This window comes from Rattus norvegicus, chromosome 10 (genome assembly GCF_021556685.1).
Source record: "Rattus norvegicus strain SHRSP/BbbUtx chromosome 10, alternate assembly SHRSP_T2T, whole genome shotgun sequence".
Taxonomy (NCBI): Eukaryota; Metazoa; Chordata; class Mammalia; order Rodentia; family Muridae; genus Rattus; species Rattus norvegicus.
In genome coordinates, this window is record NC_141543.1 from 69,480,146 (window position 1) to 69,503,217 (window position 23,072).

The 23,072-nt window shown below is 38.9% G+C and overlaps 1 protein-coding gene and 1 pseudogene across 8 annotated transcripts in view; both read right to left on the minus strand.

Moving 5' to 3' along the window:
• Positions 1-23,072, minus strand: part of Nlk (nemo like kinase) — a 123,689-nt gene that overhangs the window by 88,429 nt on the left and 12,188 nt on the right.
• Positions 10,746-21,359, minus strand: LOC148002991 (NADH dehydrogenase [ubiquinone] 1 beta subcomplex subunit 4 pseudogene; annotated as a pseudogene). Its single transcript, XR_015631849.1, has one exon. The product of XR_015631849.1 is annotated as an NADH dehydrogenase [ubiquinone] 1 beta subcomplex subunit 4 pseudogene (transcript).

A 23,072-nucleotide genomic window follows, 5' to 3' on the forward strand; every position in this document is an offset into this window, starting at 1 on the left:
CTTGCTCTGTAGACCAGGCTGGCCTCAAACTCATAGATCCACTTGCCTCTGCCTCCAGAGCACTGAGATTAAAGGTGTGCGCCACCACCATCTGGCTAAGAGTGATCCTTTTTTTTTTTTTTAAGATTCATTTATTTATTATTATATATAGTACACTGTAGCTGTCTTCAGAAACACCAGAAGAGAGCATCAGATCTCATTACGGATGGTTGTGAGCCACCATGTGGTTGCTGGGATTTGAACTCAGGACCTCTGGAAGAGTAGTCAGTGCTTTTTAACCACTGAGCCATCTCTCCAGCCCAAGAGTGAAAAATTTTAAACCTGTATTTTCTTAAAAATAATTAAATTTCTTTCAAAGATTACAGGAGGGCCATGCTAACTGAATGAGAATGCCCCTTATAGGTGCATATATTTGGGTGCTTCGTCCCAGTTGGTAGACTGTTTAGGAAAAATTAAGGGGTGCGGTCTTGTGGGAGGAAGTGTGTTACTGGGAGTTAGCTTTGATGTTTTAAAAGCCCACACCAATTCCAATTTCTCTTCTTTCCTCCCTTCTCCTTTTCCCCCCACCCTCTTTCTCCCCTTGCTGCTTCTGGATTAACTACTGCTCCAATTCCAGGCCTGTCTGCCTCCAGCTATGATGATCACAGACTAATGATCCAAAATTGTAATCGGGGTTCCAATTAAATGCTTCCTGTTTTTTATGGGCATGGTGTCTCCTCAAATAGAACAGTAACTGACAGTAATGCAATGATAATGTTATAAAAACCTGAAAATCTAAAGTTAGCCTATCAGCTCATGAATAAACGAAAACAAACCAAATCTGAAATGCCCAATATGCCCTAATATTAATGCAAGTTTTTAGCATCTGTGGCATCAAACTCATCAAAACACCTAATTCTGCCTCAGATTAAGGTCTTAAATTAAGTTAGAGCACAGTTATTATTTAAACATTCCCAGACAGTAAATTCTTAGTAAGAACTTTAATGCTGAAGGGTTGGCAAACAAGGGAAAAAGGAGAAGGCAAGGAAGGAGGTCTGGACCCAGAGTGAAAGGCAGAAGTGAAGCAAAGCAGAAGGGCTTGTAGGAATGACATCAGCATCCAGCTGGGTCGTTTCAGTTAGGTCTTCCCTGAATGCACTTCTCACCTGCAGCACAGCTGAGATCAGATGTGGTGAGTTGGGTCTAACTACCATTCTAAAAATGCACGTTTGAAGCCAGGCCATGGTGGATCATGTCTATTATCCACGTCTCAAGAGGCTGAGGCAGGAGTGCTGTGAATGAGACCAGCCTGGACTACATAGAGAGATTCTATCTCAAAAACTAAAGAAAACAACAACAACATCCTCAATAAATCAGATGTAGAGAGAATATACCACCACATAGTAAAGTTACCAATACACCCAGGCACAGAACCATGCCTGTACACCTGTAATCTCAGCACAAAGGAGGCTGAGTCAGGATGCTGGTGTGCACCAGGCCAGCCTAGATTACATACACAGTGTCTAGAACCAGGAACAATGCCCTTGGCAAACAACACATCAGTCTCGCTTGGGTCCTGACCTTGGGACTTCCAGCCCCAGGAAAGCTGTTATAAACTACATAGCCTGTGCATTCTGTTGTGACAGTCCAAATAGAATCTATAATAATTCCTGAACTATCCAAACTTTTACTTAAATTGTTGTTGATATTATATGTGTGTCTCTGCATGTGCAGACCATGCAGGCCAAGGTGTGAGTGTGGAGGTCAGAGGGTGACAGGTGTTGGTTCTTCCCACCATGTGAGTTCTAAGGATCAACCAATCTCACGTCATCACGCTTGGCGGCAAACACCCTTACCTGCTTGCCACGCCTATCCTAACTTTCAATTATTTTCTGTAAAAGTCCTGTGTTTCTAAGTTAGAAATAACTTAAAAGGGCTCACAACAATTTTGAGAACGCCCACATGGAAATCCTTCTTTTCTCAAAATATCTAACCTCATTTGAGACACATATGAAACAAACTGGACTTTTCACTTCGTGAGCTTCAGTTGCTGTTTTCACTATGCACAGACACTGCTGCAACATAAACAGTTTGCTGCTGTTTTCAGCTTTTATTTATATCCCACCCATTTCAAAACACATGGAAGGAGCTTAAGAAGGCACAGCGTTTGGTTAAGGAGAGAAGAAACTGTTTGAGGAGAGGAAAATGGGTCAGAAAGACGAACTGAAGGGGAGAGTACCTTGAACCAGGCCTGTACCAAAAATGCAGGCCTCCAAACTCTTTAACAGAGGAGGCTGCACACCAGCTCAGGCCTCTGCAGTGAGAGCTCAGGAAGGAAACATACCAGGTTTTAAGTTGAGGCGTTTTTTGTTTTTTGTTTTTTTCCACTAAAATGCCCATTTAGCAAAACAAGAGAAGGAAGTCTGTGGGCTCAAATTATGTCAAAAATTCCAAAGAAATTCAAGACTAGAAACAGATGAAACTAAAGCACAGTCATATAGATTGTCTGAGCAATGCCAAGGAGCTGCTATCCATGCTGCTCTTGCCTATTAAGTAATCCCCACATATTTCATGAGTAGCCCTTCAAACACAGAGGCAAGAAGAGGACATGCATTTCTGACCAGTAAATGCCTGCGATGGATTCAGTGTTCCTGGTTCTTGGAACAGTCTGTTCAGCAGGACCTTGAATAAAAGTTAACAGCTAGGTGGGGTGGAGTGGATTGGGGTGGGATGTGGGGGTGGAATGGTCTAGGAGTTCTGAGACAGCCAGGACTACAGAGTAATCCTATCTTGGAGAAAAACAAAAAGGTAACATACAAATCACCTTAGAGATGTTTCTGTCAGAGTAACAAAACAGTCAGATATCTGTCTGGGATAGTTTAATGTTCAGAGTCTGTTTCTGAATGTTTTTAAAAATTGATTTGTCTGCCAGATCACACAGTATAAATACAGCCAATTCTCCTTATGAGCAATGTAAGATTATCCCATATTTCATCAACAAGATGCCTATTAATGAAAATGCCATTATTTCATAAGCACTACCAAAAATAATATTTATTAAATATTATAAAAAGTATTAGTTTATCTACAGGATGTAAGTGACCTTAAGAAGCATCTTGACTTGGGAAACTTAAAACAAAGAGCCTTTTAGAAAAATGTTTCTTTCTTAAAGAGTGAGTTATGATCTTTGAGCACCATGAGCCAGCTTGCTGCAGTGGTACCCGTACCTCTCCGACGTCCCCCTCTGACCAGACCTGTGCTTTCTCAATAAACTTTTGTCTTTCCAGGAGGATTCCTTTTTAACTCCTTTTGCACCTCTGCGTAGCTTGTGCTCTTATTGGCATCCCCAAAAGTGAGAAGAGTCAGAGCAGAAAGCATGTCTTAAAAAATCAGTTTCTTCCACAATCAAGAATAAAATATAACAGCCTCAGACGGGCTGCTGGATAATCACCGCAAGGGACTGACTGAGAGCCAGGTAACAGTGCAAGGCGATCAAGGTCACATCTTCCCTGCAACCCATATCACTCTCACTTTGGAAGAACATAGCCAGCTGGGGGCTGGGAATGTATAGCTCAGTAGAGCTTGCCTTGCAGGCACAAAGCCCTGGGTCACATTTTTTGGCATCACAAAGAAAAAAGAAAAGGTCAACAGCCATCAGGCAGGAGTATGGTGAGTGGGACAGCCCGGGATACAAGACCAGGTCTCAACCCAACAAACAACCAAAGGCAAAGTTGAACTTCACATAAAAGCAAACAGTTTGAAAGTTGAGTTCAGATTTAGAACTGAAATCCTAAATCATACTAGCTCAAGGCCCTCTGCAAAGTTATGTTAACTGAGGCCCCTTTATAGATGTTGACTGGCCGAAGTAATTTACCAAACTCATAAAATTACCTTCAACATGCCGACTAGGCCTTAATTACCTTAAAAGCTACTTTCTCAAAACTATTAGCAAATTAAGTTACAACAAACCTAGCTAGCCAGGCCTGGTGGAGCACGCCTTTAAACTCAGCACTCAGAAAGCAGAGGTAGGTAGTTCTCTGAGTTCAAGGCCAGCCTGGTCTACAAGTTCCAGGATAGCCAGGATTACATGTAGAAAGCTTGTCTCGAAATGCCAAAAGCAAATGAACAAATAAACAACAACAACCAAACGATACTAGCTAGGGGTGGAGAGATGCCGCAGGTCCCTAAACAAATTCTCTTTCATAATTTCCAGAGTTGTTTATAAATATTTTTGTGAACTAAACCCAATGAACTTTAGACAATGATTATGATACAGAGGGGAACTGGAAATAAATCCTGTGTTTTTGTGTCCACAGGGATATCTTTAAGAAAAAAATACACCAGGAAGTATGGAGTATAAATTACAAAGACTATAATCCTCCTGTCTAAGTTATGAATGGAGGTGAGAGCTGATCTAGAAAAGGAAAACCATAGAAGCAGCACACAGGAAGTAAGGGGGAAGATGTACCTAGCACATGTGAAATAGAGGAAGAGCATTTCAAACTCGTGTCGGAAGACAGACTGTATTTCCCCTCAACATACATCTTATCATATTTGAGAAATAGCTTAGAGGTAACTCCCAAATACTCAATAAATATCAATTTATGTAAATTCATTGAAAATGTACTAAATGGTCTTGACTAAAAGGTACTTTTAATTAAACAAGAAAAATGAAGTCCTAGTGGCAGAGCAGTAGGTAACAGGCTCACAAGTGTGCATGTCACTACAGTCAGTTCTGACCCACTGTGAGTAGATAAAAGTCTAGGTTTAATGGGCTACTCACTAGCATGACAGAAGACCACCTGGTCCCTAGCAGACACACAGGCCACTATAAACATGTCAAACCCCCCTGGAAGGCTGCCTTACTAATGACTCAAATAGGAAAAATAACACCCAGACAGATAATGGAAATGGGGGTTCTCACTGATTTTGATTCTTAGAAAAACAGTAAAATGAAAACATGTCTGCACTATAAATTCATCCCACTCCTCTTTTCTTTTTAAAACTTTATTTCAATGTATCTGTGTATAAGAAACATACTTGGGCTGGAGAGATGGCTCAGTGGTTAAGAGCACTGACTGCTCTTCCAGAGGTCCTGAGTTCAACTCCCAGCAACCACATGGTGGCTCACAACCATCTGTAATGGGTTCTGATGCCCTCTTCTGGTGTGTCTGAGGACAGTGACAGTGTACTCACATATATAGTAAATAAATCTTTAAAAAAAAAAAAGAAAGAAAAAGAAAAAAGAAAGACTCATATTGGTAGACAGGCTGAAACTAAATAACTTACACTTCAAGATTTTGTCTTCTGTGACAACAGAATATGTACCTTGAGAGGACAGAATTACAGCAAGTGGTTTGCCCTAAGAAGGTCAAATCAAATGTTTACTGACAATTAGGTGGGCTACATCTCTAATCTGAACTCTCTGGAGACTGAGACAGGCGGATGGCCATGAGGAGTTCAAGGTCATTCTAGGACCCAGATCATCTCTCCAAAAAGAAAGCAAACAAAATCCCCATTTTCCAATTTTGAAAGAAAGAGAGAAAGAAAGAAAGAAAGAAAGAAAGAAAGAAAGAAAGAAAATCACCAGAAATAAAGTTCCAATGACTGTGAACATACAATGTAAAAAGAAAAATCACTCAAGAAAGCAACAAGTGCTTAAGCCAGAGCCAGTGAGCAGTTACAGACCACATCAAAAAGATGGCAGGTGAGAGGCTTACCTTACCAATGCAAAAATGAAGCCCCTTCAACATACCACAGAAATACAATAGGAGCAGCAACTAAAATATTCAAGCAGGAAAACCTGTACTAAACAACATGGAGTACATTTCTTGTTACTGTTCCCTGAATAAAAGAGTATAGCAACTGTATGCAACAAATTTACTTATTCCAATCTAAAGATATTTTTAAGTACATAGGAACACTAGGTGTCTTAATTGAGTGGAAGAATAGGAATAAGTCAGAGGGCTTACTTGTCAATGATACTCAGGAGTAATATTGAAAATTAAACCATTACTTCTAATAGTATTGAAAATTACAAAATATCTAGTTAACAAACTGTATGTGTGGAGGGTCTGGAGGACGGCTCCTAGAGACTGATATAGGCAAGTACTCTGTGGTCAACACCCCCAGTCTCTAACCAAATCTTTTAGCAACTTTTCATTCAAAACCTTAAAATAAAACCCTACAACACCATCAAGAAACTTAAAGAGTAAAACCAAAACCAATCCAAACCAAACCAAACATATAAAAGTAAAGGTAGGAGAGTCTTTTAGTTCAAAGCCACCCTAGTCTACAGAGACCTAGGACAGCCAGAGCTACACAGAGAAACTCTGTCACAAAACAAAACAAAAAACCAAAAACAACAATAAAAAGAAAAAAAAAAAAGAAAGAAAGAAAAGAAAATTTAAAGACTAAATAAATCAGCAGATATGCCATGTCCGTGGATGAAAAAACTTAATGGAAGAAATAAAATCTCTTCTTTGATCTATACATTTAGCATTTCTCTAACAGACACCCCAAGAAACTTTTTAAAGAAGCTGACAAACTAATTTTCTAATGATATAGAAAGGGAAAGTTTCTAGAATAGTAGAAACGCTCTTGAATGAGAACAAAACAACTGGACAATCTGCCTTGACTGACTTTTCAGGGTTACTTTAACCTTGGTAGTTCTCCATCAAAAGTTATTGTCACCCCAAAGTCATTTGGTGTTATATGAAAATAGGTGTTGAGTGTTGCAAATGGAGACACTCCCTACTACACTGGTAGAAACCAAAAATGCTGTATACTTTATAGGTATAGAATTGCTTCCCAAATGTCAACAGTGCTAAGATTAAGGAATCCTATCCCAAAGCTGTAATAATGAGGAAAATATGATTTTAGTTAAGAACAGGAAAAGGAACCATACTACAGAATAAATGTCCAGAACTATATCATGTGTTCCAGGATATTTGATTATTGTACTTAGAAACCTAATTGTTAGCAAAATATAAAAGTTTAAACAGATGTCAGACATATCCTGAAGACAGGCAGCCTCTATAACGCCTAAATAGATAAGAATGTTAAAGAATTGAAACTTTCAGCTTATTTTAAGGCAAACTGCTTGGGAGAGGTGTTGTGGTCTTTGCTCCAGGACCTGAGGCAAAGCCAGCTGGCTGGCCTTGGGGTGAAATGAAAGATTCCACCCCTATTAGCTTGGTTTGGAGTTCCCCCACCTTGTGATGTGTTCAACCTGTCAAGGGTACAGAGGAACTAGAGACTTCAAGGATAAGGAATAGGTCGGTCTGTCTCTGTCTCTCTCTCTCTCTCTCTCTCTGTCTCTCTCTCTCTCTCTGTCTCTCTCTCTCTCTGTCTCTCTCTCTCTCTCTCTCTCTCTCTCTCTCTCTCTCTCTCTCTCTCTCTCTCTCTCTCTCTCTCTCTCTCTCGACTTTGGCCTTAGAAATGCCTTCATGGAAGGAGCTCTGAGTAAGAGATAAGGACTTTTTCTTTGGCCTTGCAGGGACAAAGCAGCAGCTGGCAGGACCACTGGTGAAACAGTATTCTAGGAAAGAGAGCTAAAGAGGCCTCTCAGGTTTGGAAGAGCTCAAGAGAAAGGTAGGTGGGTAGAAAGACACAGATTTCTCAAGAGCTGGCAACTTAGTTGTGGGATAAGGCTTGTAAACATATAGTTTGTATATAGTTAAGAAAAGAAAGTTATCTCACTGAGCTAGCAGGTTTTTACCTCAGTTTACATCTCCTGTTGTCTTTGTTGGAATAAATATTAATTCAACTGGTTTACATATTACAACCATGTCTACATAGTTGACTAGTTTTGCAAGCAGATCAAAGCTATTAAATAAAAGTCTTTTTGAAAAGTTTCAAAAATAGGTCACTGTTGAGAGAAAAAAAAAAACAAAACCCAAAAAGGAATCAACAGCACAATGAAAAAACAGCAAGCTTAATCTCCCCAAAATAAAAATTCCTGATCATAAAAAAATCCCAAAAACCTTAAACTACCTGAAAAGGCAAATTAGAGACAGGGAAAAAAATATGGACAAAAGACTGGCATTCAGAAAAAGAACACAAGACTTCTAAAGTACAGTGATAATAACCGCTCAATTGTTTTTAGTTGGGCAAAAATTGGTATGTTAAATGGCCAATAAACACACCAAAATGAATCACGTATCCTTAGTCACCATGGAGATGGGGATTAAAACTAGAAGGAGATAGCACTTCACATATGAAATGGCCATTCAGAGGCTATCGTATGTTCCAAGTACACACAGTGAACTGGAACCTCACCTCTGGGGCAGTGGTGCACAACAGGAAAACTACTTTGGAACACTGTTTGGCAGTTTCACTAAAGTTAAATATATATCTACCCTACAAATCAGCAATTGGACAGCTAGATGGTTATCCCGGGAGAAAAGAGAACAAATATAACAGCCTCACACTGGGAACAGCATAAGATAGATGAGTAAACTGTGTTGTGTGCACACAATGATAGATGATTCGGTTCTGAAGAGAAAGCAAGAGTGAGAACCCTGTCAATGCAGGTGGCATGGATGAATGGTAAAAACAAGACAGCCTGGCCCTAAGAATATACATGCCTTTACGGCGTGACTGTCTGTATGAAATCTAAGGGAAAAAATACTAATCAAAGATGGCAAAACTCAAAGTGGCTGCCCAGGGCAGAAGAAAGAATATGCACGGGAGAATTCACTGGAGTGCACTTCCTGAGGTGATAAAAATCAATCTTGACCGAAATCTGATGACAATGTGAATCTTAGTTGACTGCTGACTAAAAACTCATCAAAATGAGTACTTGAAATCTGTATGAATCAGGCCTTGCCTCAGATCAACCCCCACCCCAACGCAGTGAGCTCAAGGTCAACCCGGGCAATTTAGTGCCTTTCTCAGCATAGAAAAAAAAGCAGAAAGAGACATAGTGATCAAGCTCTTGTTTGGTATACAGGGTGCCCTGGGTTTGATCCTTAGTACCTCTAGAAATAAAAGTGGCCATTGTTTTAATAAGGAATAAACTAAACTCATAATAGTTTAGACATAAAAGATTAAATAATATTAGAAAGATCAACAGTGGGCTGGAGAGATGGCTCAATGGTTAAGAGCACTGATTGTTCTTCCAGAGGTCCTGAGTTCAAATCCCAGCAACTACATGGTGGCTCACAACCATCTGTAATGAGATCTGATGCCCTCTTCTGGTGTGTCTAAAGACAGCTATAGTGTACTCATATATAATAAACAAATAAACCTTAAAAAAAAAATCAACAGCAATTAGTTGGCAACCATATGCAAAATACCATATTAAATTTTACACAGAAAATATACATTCCAAAGGCTACAAAATATTTATAACTGATTTCATACAAGGCCACAAGCTATATACTAATAAATTTGAAGAAAATGATTTAATATATAGTCTCATCACAACAAAATTGTATCACAAGGAAGTAATCTGAAAATAAATATGACTTTAGAGAATTTAAATCACACCACTAAGTTATAAAGGAAAAATGGTACACACATGTATATAGCCAACTGATTTTCTTAGAAGAGAGTAAGGGAAAATAATCAATAGAGAAACAGCTCAAAAAAGAAACATAGATTGCAACATAAACCATTAAATCACACAACTTCCAGGAGAAAACAGGCTATTTATGTACTGAGTTAGTCAAGAGTTTCTAAAGAAAAATAAGACACCAAACACACGATATGTAAAGGAAAAACCTAACTAGATTTCACCAAAATTGAAATGTCTGACTTAAAAAAAAAACACTGAGAGGAAAAATTTATAATCACAGTATAGGCAGTAAATGTAGTTCTCACCCCTCATTAAGGAAATTTCTCTTTGAAACATAGACCATTATAGAAAAACACAGCCAATCAAAATGCAGAGGAGCCCAGACCCAACTGATATATCTATAATACAGGCAGCTAAAGTATGCTGAGAATGGGAGAAATAGTCTTCCCCAGGGAAGACCACACCAACTGGTTATTAATACCAAATGGTCAGCCCTGAAAACACACATACTATACAGACTGAAGAGTTTGCATTTACATATTTAAAAATATATGTATTCATCTACTCATATAATTCACTCTTACATATATATATGTATACACAGATACACATGCTCATATACATGTAACATTGATAAAATTTGAATTTGAAAAAAGCAAGGAGGGGTGTATGAGAATGATTGGAGAAAGGAAAGGGAGAATGATTTAATTATAATCTTAAAAAAAAGAAAGTTTTAAAAATTACAGTATAGAAGAAAGTATTTGTACACTACATATATAAAAGATCACTGATATCTAGAGTATCATAAAAAGCACTCAAAACCTAGGACTGAGGTAAGAGCATATAGCTCAGTAGCAGAAAAATACCCAAGCATAGGGAATTTTATGTACAGAGTCACTGGCACATAAGAGATCACGGTGTTTGATGCCTGAAATCAGTTCACTGTGGCTAGAGTGTAGAATGAAGGAAAGACCTCATTTGTTAATACTTTCCAATTTTATCAGAATCTAGGAAGCCATTGAATAGATTTACGCAGATGACCAGATTTCCCTTAAAAGGTGTTGCAGAGTAAGCAATAAGGAGAATGGTCTCCAGTAGTGGTTCTCAACCTAAGGGGTGAATGACCTTTTCACAGAGGTTGCCTTAAGACCATTGAAAAACACAGATATTTATATTATGACTCATAACAGTAGTAAAATTATAGTTATGAAGTAGCAATGAAAGTAATTTTATGGTTGGGGTCACTGTAACATAAGGGACTGTATTATAGAGTTGCAGCACTGGGAAGCTTGAGTAACAAAAGATCTGGAAGCTGGGAGAAAATAGCTGTAGTAGTCTGAGTCAGTGCTACTCCTACTGTGCACCCAGGTTTTATGGCAGTAACATGAAAGCATATCCCATAACTTGCATAGGGCTCATCTCCAGAAACTGAAACTTTTTATGGTTATTTGATGTGGCTTGTAGTTTTATATTTATACTCTTGGCTGAGCAGACCCTCAAAGTTCTCTCACAAATCTTAGCTCTAGGCTCACGTTCTTTCTTTTCCTGACTGTTCACTTGGCTGTTTGGAGCTCTGCCTCTCTCCCTAGATTTCTACTTTACCTTTTCCCTGTCTAACAGTAATGTCAGCTGCTCTTTTAAAGGGAAAATAAAGCCAAAGGGTACAAGGACTGACTTTCTGTTCCACCCTCAACCTGGTTTATTGTGAACATATACTTACAACATTTCTCTTCGTACTGTCTCTGAATCCTACTCTCTTTGCACGCTCTCTAAGGGACTTGTTCTAGCTCATGTCATTTGGTCCTCAGTTTCAACCTCTTTCTCTCCATGGCACTTTCCTTTAGCCTGTCAATTGCCCCAAGGCTTATCTCTCAATTGAACCCTCATCTTCTAGAGTACCAACCTAACTTCTTTTCTTCCCTTTACAGCCACTCCCTGGGAAGAATAGTAGTATCCTCAGCAGTGTATATGTCAGGAAAGCCTCCTTGTCCTCATGCACTAGACTACATAGCCATTTCTATACATGCCATACCGTTCCAACTGCTCTAACAAATGGCCGGTAACTTGTTACCCAGCAGTTGAAAGTTCCCAATGGAGCCTTTAGTCCTTATGATCTATGCTACATTGTTACATGAATATATCAACATCAACAGTTTCTTTTCACTGCATTTTGTACATTGTAACTTGAGAGCTCTTCACCACATTTAGGTTTTTATAGTTTGAGCTTTTGTTGTTTTGTGACAGGGGCCCTTTGTGCAGCTCTAGCTGGTTGGAACTCACTACACAGACCAGGCTGGCCTCAAACTCACAGAGATCCATCCACCTGCCTCTCTGCCTCCAGAGTGCTGAGATCAAAGATGTGTGCCACCACACATGGCTAGTTTTGGCTTTTACAAATAAAGCTGTGATGAACACTTATTCATATTTCTTTTCATCTTGTACAGACAACAAATTTCATTTCTCTTAATATTTAGTAGGGTAATAGCCACGTCATATTCAAGGTTACAAGAAAATGACAAACTGTTTTTAAAGATGATTATAATTTTACACACATGCACAGAGAAGTACAAGTTGATTTGCTCTACATCTTTATAAGTACCTGGTAATGGCTATGGTTTTTCTTTTTAATTACTGCTACTTTAATAGATATGTAGACTGTCTCATTGCATGTTTCTGCCCCTTATCACTGAGGATGTTAGATATCAAGTGTTTCTCAGCCATATTTCTATTATTTTTTCACTAAGTAATTTTATCCAAGCCCTAGCCCACTTTTAAGGTTTAGCATTGTTGGGGTTGGGGATTTAGCTCAGTGGTAGAGCGCTTGCCTAGCAACCGCAAGGCCCTGGGTTCGGTCCCCAGCTCCGAAAAAAAGAAGAAAGAAAAAAAAAAAAGGTTTAGCATTGTTTTCCCTTTGGGGAATGCTGGGGATCTAGCCAATTGCCTTGCACATGCTGGGCAGTCTCTGCTACTGAGCTACATTCCTAGCTCAGTCCTAGGCTTTGAGTGCTCTTTGTGAAATTCTAGATATAAGTGATCTTTCAGATGTGTAGAGTCCAAATACTTTTTTTTTCAATGATTAATAGATTTATTTATGCAAGAATAGAGTCATCCTTGCCAAACTTAGTAGGAGGTGTTAAATTTTCTTTCTGTCCAGTTTTCCTTCCTGGGTAAGTCTTTCCTTTCTGTCCCTGTCTGTTTTGAAAACATAATACCAGAAGAGGAGAGGCCCCAAACCTGCCATGGCTCCTAAAAGTGAGTTCTTGGGAGTGGGTCTGAAATTAGGATAAATATTTGCTGATCTTGCATAGGCCCAAAGAATCAAGGCAGGATCCTCGGTGTGCGTTTGGTGTTTGGGGTCGTTGTACTGAAGCAGATACTCCCGTTTAAGCTGGGCCCTTATGATCATGTGCTCGACCTGCACCTTTCAGGTCTCTGGAGACTCGTTATACTTGGCAGGGTTGAGGGTGCTGGGGAGAGTGGCCAGGGGCACAGGCTTATACTTGGAACCCGACATCTTGGCTCTCCAAATACTTTCTTCTACACTGTAATTCTTTAAAAATCTCTGTGTCCCACCTATAGCCTATGGGCCACATATACCAAGTCAGCTATAAATGTAGCTCAACACAAAATCATAAACATCATTAACACTGAGATTGGTTTTTTTTGTGAATTCATGGGGGTAGGGGACATATGTATGTGTATCACGTACACTCAAGATACCCATACAGAAGAGAATGTCAGACTTCCTGGAACTAGAGTTGCATGTGGTTCTAAGCTACCTGATTTGGATGCTGGATTCTTCCTTATGAAAGAACAAATACTCTTAACCACTAGCCCCACTTTTTGCAATTAAGAAAAGTTTCAATTGCGGTTCTCAAGTAACCTTTGTAGATGACAATGCCATGCTGCAACATCAAAAGGTTGGATCAAAAGATGCCTGTATCCTTTCATCATTAAAATTTCACTGAGGTGTCATTCCTTTAATCAAGGCTTATTTAAGAAAAAAAAAATAAAGTCACTGTATAACTGGCAAAATACCACATGCTGGAACATGTCCTTTTAGAATCGCCCAAAATGAAGCCCTGGGCATCTCATAAGAAGCCTGTGAGTATCTTTTTTTTTTTCTCTTTTGTTTGCCATTCATACAGTCAAATGCTCTATCACTGTGCTACTCCCCCAGTACCGCATGTATACTTTAACGGTAATTTATTTACAAATATTCAAGTATTTTCTTGTTTCTTCCAGGTAAGGACAGTGCCAGGAAAACCTTGCTGGTCTCATCCACAAGGCTAGTTACCACAATTACTCATTTTTTTCCATAAAACCAGGATGAGATATGCTAATAAATAATAATACAAACAGGTAATGTCTTGATATTTACAACAAAATATTTTACTATGAATAAAATAATGTAGCATTTTTATGATTATTACACCGAATTTTCACACACACACACAAAAAAAAAAAATCAATGATAAATACCATTACAGCCTCTGTTTTATAGATGAGACAGAGATACAATGCAGTCCAGCCAATTTACCTAAAACACCACCAGTAAGCAGCAAAATGTGACTCTATACTCTCCCGAGAACCTAACTTCCTTCATGCCGGCCTTCCCTGTACAACATTATATACAACATATTAAGTTTGTTCCCAGATTACCTTCAATGTTCATAGCCTAGTCCACAGGTCTTCAAAATACGTCCCCTAACCTAAAAATGTCACCAAGCTCGAACAATTCCATTAAATTTCTACCTGTTGAACTTGTGTTGGTCAGCCTTACACTACTGAGTAGCTGCCATCGACTGTGTTCTCCTGACTCCCAATGTTATTATCCAAAATTACCAATAAAAGATACACACTCCTACAGTTTTGTTTGAAAATTTGCCTTTGACATTTTAAACCCGGACATTCACAAAGCCATTTAACTGAAATCATAGCTATTTAAGCTACTTAGAGGGCTAAAAGCACAGACCTGTTATGTCTGTAGGGCTTTCCATAAATACTACGTTACTCAAACTTTTCTCAAGGCTTATCATTTTCAACAAGTAAGTAAACACCCTTTTCCCATTTCATTCACATATTTTTTTTAGCTAAAGTACACTTCTCAGGGTTCTTATTTGGTCTTAATTCCTTTCTGCTAATCCTCATTTGTCATAAAAATCCCAAGAATGAGAAATGGGATGTTCACTCGACTAAGTGAACTTCTATGAGGACAAAGGGGTAAAACTTCCTCATGTTTGACATCTTTGGGATGGGAATTGGGAACTTTATTTATATAGACGGCAAACATAAGCAACATACAAGGGCTTTTAGATTGTAATAGAATCTTCTCTCTAGGAAGACATTTCAGTAAATACTTTTTAGGGAACAAATGACAGCAAGGACTGACTGCATCTGTACTCTGTTCCCTGTGCTTTTCCTTGTCTTCCATAACTGTCCTGGCTCAAACCTTAAAATATTCCACAGTACCTTCACGATTTTTCTTAGCATATTGTACCTGTATACACATTCATACACACACAGAACTAATGCTAAATCAGTATTAAAATTCTAGGTTTGGGGCCATCAAAATGGTTCAGCTGATAAAGTAGCTTGCCATCAAACCTGGTAACCTGAATTTAATCCCTGGATCCTCACGGAGGAAGAGAAGCAAGTCCTGCTAGATGTCCTTTGACCTTCACATGTACACTACAGTGTAACCCTATACCCCAGCATGAATATAAAAAAGTAAAATAAAATGAGGTGGTGCATGTTTTTAACTCTGCAGGTAGAGGCGGGCAGATCTCTGTGGGTTCCAGGCTACACAGTAAGGCCCTATTTAGATCAATCAATCAAGCCAAGGAGAGAGCTCACTTGGTTAAGGGAATTGCTGCCAAGTCTTATGGCCTGAGTTGGACCACAGGCACCTATATGAAAGGAGGGAGAAAACTGATTCCTACAAGTTGTCCCCTGATCAATACATGCACTGTGGTACTCATTCACTCGCACAAATTAATTAAATGTAACTTTTAAAATCAATTAATCTAAGGATTATCCAACTCTTAGTTTTCTTAAAATGAAATTTCTCCCGACCTCAGATTCAGGTTTCTATTTTCTTAAAGATAGCATCTCACTCTGTAATCCAGGCTAGCCTAAAATTCAGTGATTTCCCCTACTTCAGATGCCAGCCATTGCACAGACACAGACACACACACACCCCTCTCACCTCCCCCCTCCATATATTTTGTAAGGTCTCATCATCTACTTGTTTGACAGCACTACTTTACCTGCTAAGCCACCTCAACAGTCCTGGATTCTTACATCTGACTGGACTAAGGCTTGGAAGGAGATGACGGCAGCAAGAACTACCTATGCTTATTTGCACTGCTCCTTGTCCTTTTTTGTTGGCTTCCATCAGTGTCTTAGCTAAAAGTCTAGGGTATCCTGCAGCCTCTTCCTGGTTGATCTTAGCTTTGGACCAAAACACCATGTTTATACTATAGGACACAAGATAGTAAGAGGCCGAGTCTTGGATGCTTTGGTTCTGGGTTTCTTATCTTTTTAAAGGAATTAACAGATTGTTAGACATTTTGTCTAGAGAGACTGCAAAGTTGCAGGCCTTACAAGCAAGCTCTTTTCAGTCATTGTCTTAGGGTTACTATCACTATAATGAAATACCAAAAGCAAGTTCGGAAGGTAATGGTTTATTCCATACACCAATTCATCATCACACGTAATCCGAGAGCAGGAACTCAAGCAGAGCAGGAACCTGGGGGCAGGAGCTCATGCACAGGCCATGAAGGAGTGCTCCTTACTGACTTGCTCAACTTGCTTGAGAGCCCAGGACCTCCAGGCCAAGGATGGCACAATCATCAATGGGCTGGGCCCTCCATATCAATCACTAATTTAAAATGCCATACAGCCAGTTCTTCTGGAGGCATTTTCTCAGTAGAAGTTCTCCTCTCAGATGACTCTAGCTTGTATCAAGTTGACGTAAAAGTAGCCAGCAACAGTCACAGATGAAGCACAGTAGTTATCCGTAAATCTAGGAAAACACTCTCCTTTTTATTAACAGTCAAGTTGAGATCACTCAGATTACATCTGCTATGAAACACCAGTTCTCTTGGTCTCTACCTCTCCTTGGTCTATACCAGGAGTGCCTCTTACTCTTCACATAAAAAGTATTAAGTTTATGTTCATGGCCCACTCCAATGAACTTCTGATAAACCAAGCACACAAAACCACTTCCAGGAAGAGAAGAAGAAATAAGGCTTCACCTTCATGTAGCAGATCAAAAAATTCAAGTTTAACCAAAAAGAAAAGCTTTATTTGGTAAAGAATGGTGAAAATGTGCAAATACTATGTAATAGAGGACACCATAAAATTTAGCTAGAAGAAAAATCATAGGTATGCTTCAAAGGAGTATTTTTGTCCACTTGCATTTTTTGAGATAAGGTCCATGTAGCCTAGGCTAGCCTCAAGCTCAGGTTCTTGGGGCCTCAGCACAATGCTGGGATTAGAGGAATCAGCCTTTCCATTTGGCTCGCAAAGAGACACACATTTAGCCTAGTTCTGTCTCTCCTCTTGAAGCACTTAAATAAATAGGGTACTCTTGATATGATGTATTTAGATCCCTTCATTTTTCTCAATTTTCATAATTTAAAATTTTATTAGTGTGATATGAATATATTAATATGCATGTATGGCAGTCAGAGGACTACTTTTGGGTGGCAGTTCTGTTTCCACTATAAGTTTCAGTGATCAAACTCAGATTGTCAGACTTGTGGGGCAAGGGCATCTACACAGATTCTATATAAACCCTGATTCATCTGCTTCCTCAAAGATTCATTAAAATGTTGACATAGAATAAAGCAACCCATTTCAATTCTTTATACCTTTGTAATTAGAAAACGAACAAAAAATTAACAGGTTCCACACAGTCTATTTATACTTTCCTCTAAGCCAATTGGAAGTAAAGTAAACCTAATCTTTATAATTTATCTAAAGCCCTCAACTAAATAAAATTAAGCAACACAGTTTAGGGTATTTTGGTGGGATTATATTATCAGAATTCCTCTACAACTAGATGGTCACAATGGCTGCACAACTGTCTTAGGAATTTACTGAATTCAGTATTAAGTGGCAGAATTCTGAGAATAAGTCATTCCTCAGTCAAAGTGCTTTTGAAAAAAAAAAAAACATCAAAAGAATGAGAAAACAAAACAAGCCACAGACAGGAAGAGCATGTTTACAAATCATGTATCTGATAAAGACCAGCCTCTAAAACACATAAGGAACAAGCAGGGCTTACCCTAGCCTTCAGATTCTTCTAAGCACATCTGCGGATTACTGAGCACCATTATCCAAGGTGCCAGGAGCAATAAGCCACCACCTATGTCTAAGTTCATAAAACAGAAACAAGGAAAAAAAAAAAAAAAGCTCAGAACTAAACTCTTTCCTATGCTAGTATCAGAGTGCTTTGGAGTGTCTTTGATGTTAGCGTGACGTGAGTTTCTGTTAACTAGATTTCTCAGTTTTCTACCATGAGATCCAGCTATTGAAGGTGCTATTTTTCCCTAACAATTCAATAACATTTTTATGTATATCATAGAAAACATATAAGGTAAGAGACTTCCTTTTCAAAATAAAAGGTTGATTTTAGAAATCCAGTTGGATTACCCTGTACTATTTTTAGACTAGGGCTCTTATAAAAGACAAAAGCCAACTACACAGAAAACCACTACCATAGAGGCTGTCTAAACACCACTAAAAGGGTTCCCCCATAGAAAGCCTTCCACTGCACGAAGAAGTAGGGACTCTGAAGTACATGACAACACTCTTTTTCAAGACCCACCATTCCATACTAACTTGCATTAAAAACTTTAAACTTGGGCTGGAGAGATGGCTCGGCGGTTAAGAGCACTGACTGCTCTTCCAGAGGTCCTGAGTTCAATTCCCAACAACCACATGGTAGCTCACAACCATCTGTAATGGGATTGAATGCCCCCTTCTGGTGTGTCTGAAGACAGCTACAGTGTACTCATATACATTAAAAAAAAAAAAATCAACTAAAGATTCAACAAGCACCCCTCTCTGAGGAAGCCAACATGTCTGAGCCATTGTCAAACATCCCTTTCAGTGGAGCTGTGGGTAGAGAAGGAGCTTATGGTCATTATCAGCATTTACTTTTCATTAGCATTGAAAAAGAAAAAAAGGCAAAGTTTAGCTTATGTGTCTCCAAGAGCAACCATCTACATTAAAAGAAAAAGAAAATGGAAATTATAAGAACTAGATTCTTGGGAGCCTTGTTCTGGTTTTTGTGTTTTCTAAATCAATGGCATCTTACTCTGTAGCACAGGCTAGCCTTCAACTTAGAGCAGTCTTCTCACTTCAGTTTCCTTTGTGCTGGGATTACAGGCAAGAGCTACCTCATGACACCTAAAAACTAATTATTTGAAGCTTACCCCATCTACAAAGACAGCTAACATATACTATAACCAGCTAACCCAGTTAAACAGTCTAGTGTTCTATTTTCATCTTTCCTGACGAGGGATTTTAGGTGATTTACCTGCAGAGACTGATATCTTCTGCATCAAATAAACCAGTAACTGTGGCCCATCAGAGTCATTTTGATTTCAACTCCAACCACCTTGGTCTAGGCATTTAAAAAACTCTGTATGTAACTGTGTTGGTGACAGAAAACCCCTTTCACAACTAAACCAAAAGATTTTGTGGTTAAGGTCTTGCTGCCAGCTCATTTCTGGTAAAGCCAGTATATCATGTGGCCCAGAGCAGACACAGCAGCTGCCCTTTCATACACACAGTTGTAATTTAACCTACAGAATGATGACTTCCATCATTCCTAATCATTAACTAATGTTTTACACTGGAGAAGTTATTTCTTAGGGCTTTGTACTTTATATAGAAATAATCTAACCTTTGGGAAACAATGGCTCATTTACTGAAAATGAGTTTAACAAAGGAATTATTTGGTACTGAAAAAAATACACAGCAGTGAAATGGGTGAATGCAAATCATATCAGCAGCAGCTCATGTATTAGCATAATTTAAAATTCAACTTTGACCAAGTAAGTCTGGCAGTGGTTGTGCACGCCTTTGATTCCAGCATTTGGGAGACAGTTTGAGGCTAGCCTGGCCTACAGAATTAGTTCCAGGACATCCAGGGCTCCATAGAGAAACCTTCTCTCAAAAAAACCAGAAAACAAAACAAAAAACTTAACTTTGATCCCACAACAGTCTAGATCATGCCCTTTGTACCCAAACTGTGAAACTGGATTTAGGATCCATATTTTGAAACATTCTTACTTCCACAAGAACGCCCTTGCAGGATGAGGCATCTCTGCTCTGATGCTTCGCTTTGCCAGGAACATGTTTCTATTCCATATGTGATCTGCACTGGATTGCATGCTAAGCAAAAGAACATAGCATTCAAAGAGTCCAAATCCTTCTCTAGTGGGAAGCTTGCCAAACTTACTACATGAAATGGTGAGTTGATGCAGTGACCAGAAATTTCTTAACATTTTAAGTATAAATTAAATCAAACTCAGTCTTAGCCATTTCTGCAAACAGTCTCAAAGCAGATAAAATGAAAGTCACGAATGCTGATCTAGATAGATGACTGAGAATTTTTTTTTTTTTAATTTTCTGGGACTTACAGTCTTTCAAAAAATGAAGAGGGACGTGAGAGATGGCTCCATGGTTGAGAGCACTTGCTGCTCTTCCAGAGAGCCCACGTTTGTTTTCTAGCACCCACATGGTAGCTCACAACCAGGGTATCCAACACCATCTGGCTTCCTGAGGCAACAGGAATACACATGTTGTACATACATACATACATGCAAGCAAACACTCATACACATAAGTAGATCTTTAAAAATTAAAATAAAAGAGGTGGGGGCATATGCACTCAAAATAGATATACAAAACTGTTACATTTAATGCACTCAAAATAGATGTACAATACAAAACTGTTACATTTAACAGGAGAGACTTTTGCTCTCAACTGATGAGCCATCTCCAGCCCGGTGGCTCTCAAGCTTCCCAATGCTGTGACCTTTTAATATGGTTCTTCATGTTGTGGTGACCCCTAACCATAAAATTATTTTCACTGCCATTTCATAACTGTAATTTTGCTGTTATGAATTATAATGTAAACATCTGTTTTCCTGTGGTCTTAGGTGACCCCCTGTGAAAAGGTCATTAGAGCCCCAGGTTGAGAACCACTGTTGTACTCCTTAGTACTACTCTCTGAGCCACCTTCTGCACTGTCCCTTACCTACAAGTTTTATCACTTGTCACACCAAACCCAAACTCAAGTCGCTGTTGCATACAAAACCAAGTGTTTTAAATATTAGGGTTTTCCCCAAAGATACTTTTGCTGCAGGTTTCATGTCTAACTTTTGTTTGGTTTGGTTCTATTGTGCTTTTGTATGGGGACCTCCTCTGTTTTTAAAGGAAGAAGAATTACTCCTAAGATTAGAGAACAGAGGCTTCGGCTGTGTGACTAACCAAGTCCCTCAGCTTCTCTGGGTTCCGAGTCAACAGTTTGTGTGAGGAAGAGACTAGATGCGCTCTAAAGTACACAGCTCTACAACTCGGTCCTTTCAAGTACAACTCTGGGCTGTAAGAACTTAAAGCTCAAGACAAACTGCTAAAAACCCAACTTTATATATAACTCTAGTGAAACAAACACCTAACTCTAATAATATCTTCCTGTCCTTAAAAGCTGTGTAAACAAAACAACAAAATGTTATCAGTGGTATAGACTACAAGCATTTTCCTTTTCTTTTGTTTTTTCTATAATGTTTGAGAACCTGTGTAAACATTATTACTTTGAGAATTAAAGCCGGCAAAAAAAAAAAAAAAAAAATCTCCCTTTTATTCACTAAAAAAAAGCTAGACCTGAAAAGCTTGTTCTAAAATTGGAAGGACTTTAAAAAACAAACAAACAAACAAAAAATTTTGTAAAAATAAAATCTCTAGTAGAGTCACACACATACTTGCATACTTGTCAACAAACATAAGTTAGTTTGAGAAAATAGTATTTCTTTACTTTTACTAAAACTAAAACTAATAGCTACATCTACATTGCACCAGGCTTAGCTCTAAGACTACAGACATAGTCACTTTGCAACAACCTACTATCCCTGCATACGCTACTTAATGCCTGAAGATCATGGGGCACCGAGAGAAAACGATGTGCCCACAGCCAACGAGGGACAGAACCAGGACTTAAGCACAGATGTATTTAAACGCTGTCCTTAACTCTGGAAAAAGAGTATGTAGGTAGCCTAGCTCAACTTTCACTCACTTAAAACTATGATTCATTTCCAAGTCATTGCTTCAAAGCCACAGGGAGTATAATGCAGTCTCCATCCCTGCCGGGAAATGATAAAACCTGTAACATCTGGGGGTGGACCTGCAGCTCAGAGGCAGAGCACTCGCCAAGCACATGTGGGTCCTGGATCAGTCACCAACACTGCTAAGTACACGCACACTGACACACACACAACTAAAACAGAAAGAAACTGAATGGCATGCCTTCTTTAGTAACTTTAACACTAGACTGTTGAATAAGGAAAGGTGCTGTATTGATTGGTATAATCTCACCTCCTGATTTCTTGGAAACGGTCCCTAACACCAATTACTTATTGATATGTTTTAATCACATCATGTTTTTTTAAAAACCACATCAACGTTTACTTCCAACCTCGGCTGTAGTGCACACCCAACTGAATTCACAACCCCAATTACTGTAACGTAAAGAACCTGGTAAAAACAAATACAGACCCCCAACCAATTAAACAAAATGTAAAGTTCTCACATTATTCTTAGCGACCACTCCAAGCACACCTGTGCCTGTACATTACCCACACGCTTGCTGCTCAGCTTCTAGATTACTTTCAATATGCTCAAATTTCCCCACATTTGTATTACTAAAGGTCCAGTCCTGTGGGAGTAAAGTAGTTCCCCTACTGCAAACATCAGAAAGAGGAGGAGTGTGAAGAAAGGGCGGGATGAAGCCTTCACTGCAGGTCCGAGTTAAGTTCAGCTGTCCAAGACAATCAGTTGATAATTGCACCAGTTGGGTGCTTTTGTTTAAGATGATACAGTGAAATAAAGTCACCTGATTTATTTCAATTTACTTACACAATTTGCAATTCTGTAGCTCTTTGCTATGGTACATTAAGAAAATTAGCATGTAGGAAAAAAAATCACCTGCTTATGTAAATTGAGGATGATTTTTATCCATGCAGACAGAAAGGGGGAAAAGCTGCAATCTAGGTCAAATGACTAATTTTATCTATTTGTTCAAATGCCTCACTTCACCTTGCTCTGTAGCTCAAAGCAAGAATTTTAAGTCAAGGAAGAGATAAGCAAAAGCTTCTGTGCTGTTTATTTCCCAGTAAGGAGTTGGCTGTCTGACACCACCGAGTTCTGTATTACTCAAGTTGAAGACAAAACTGAGAACTTTACCTAGATAAAAAAAAAACAAACAAACAAAAAAAAAAAAAAACCCATGGCACTAGGGGGAAAAGAAAGAAACCACCTGAGATTATCTGCTCTAATT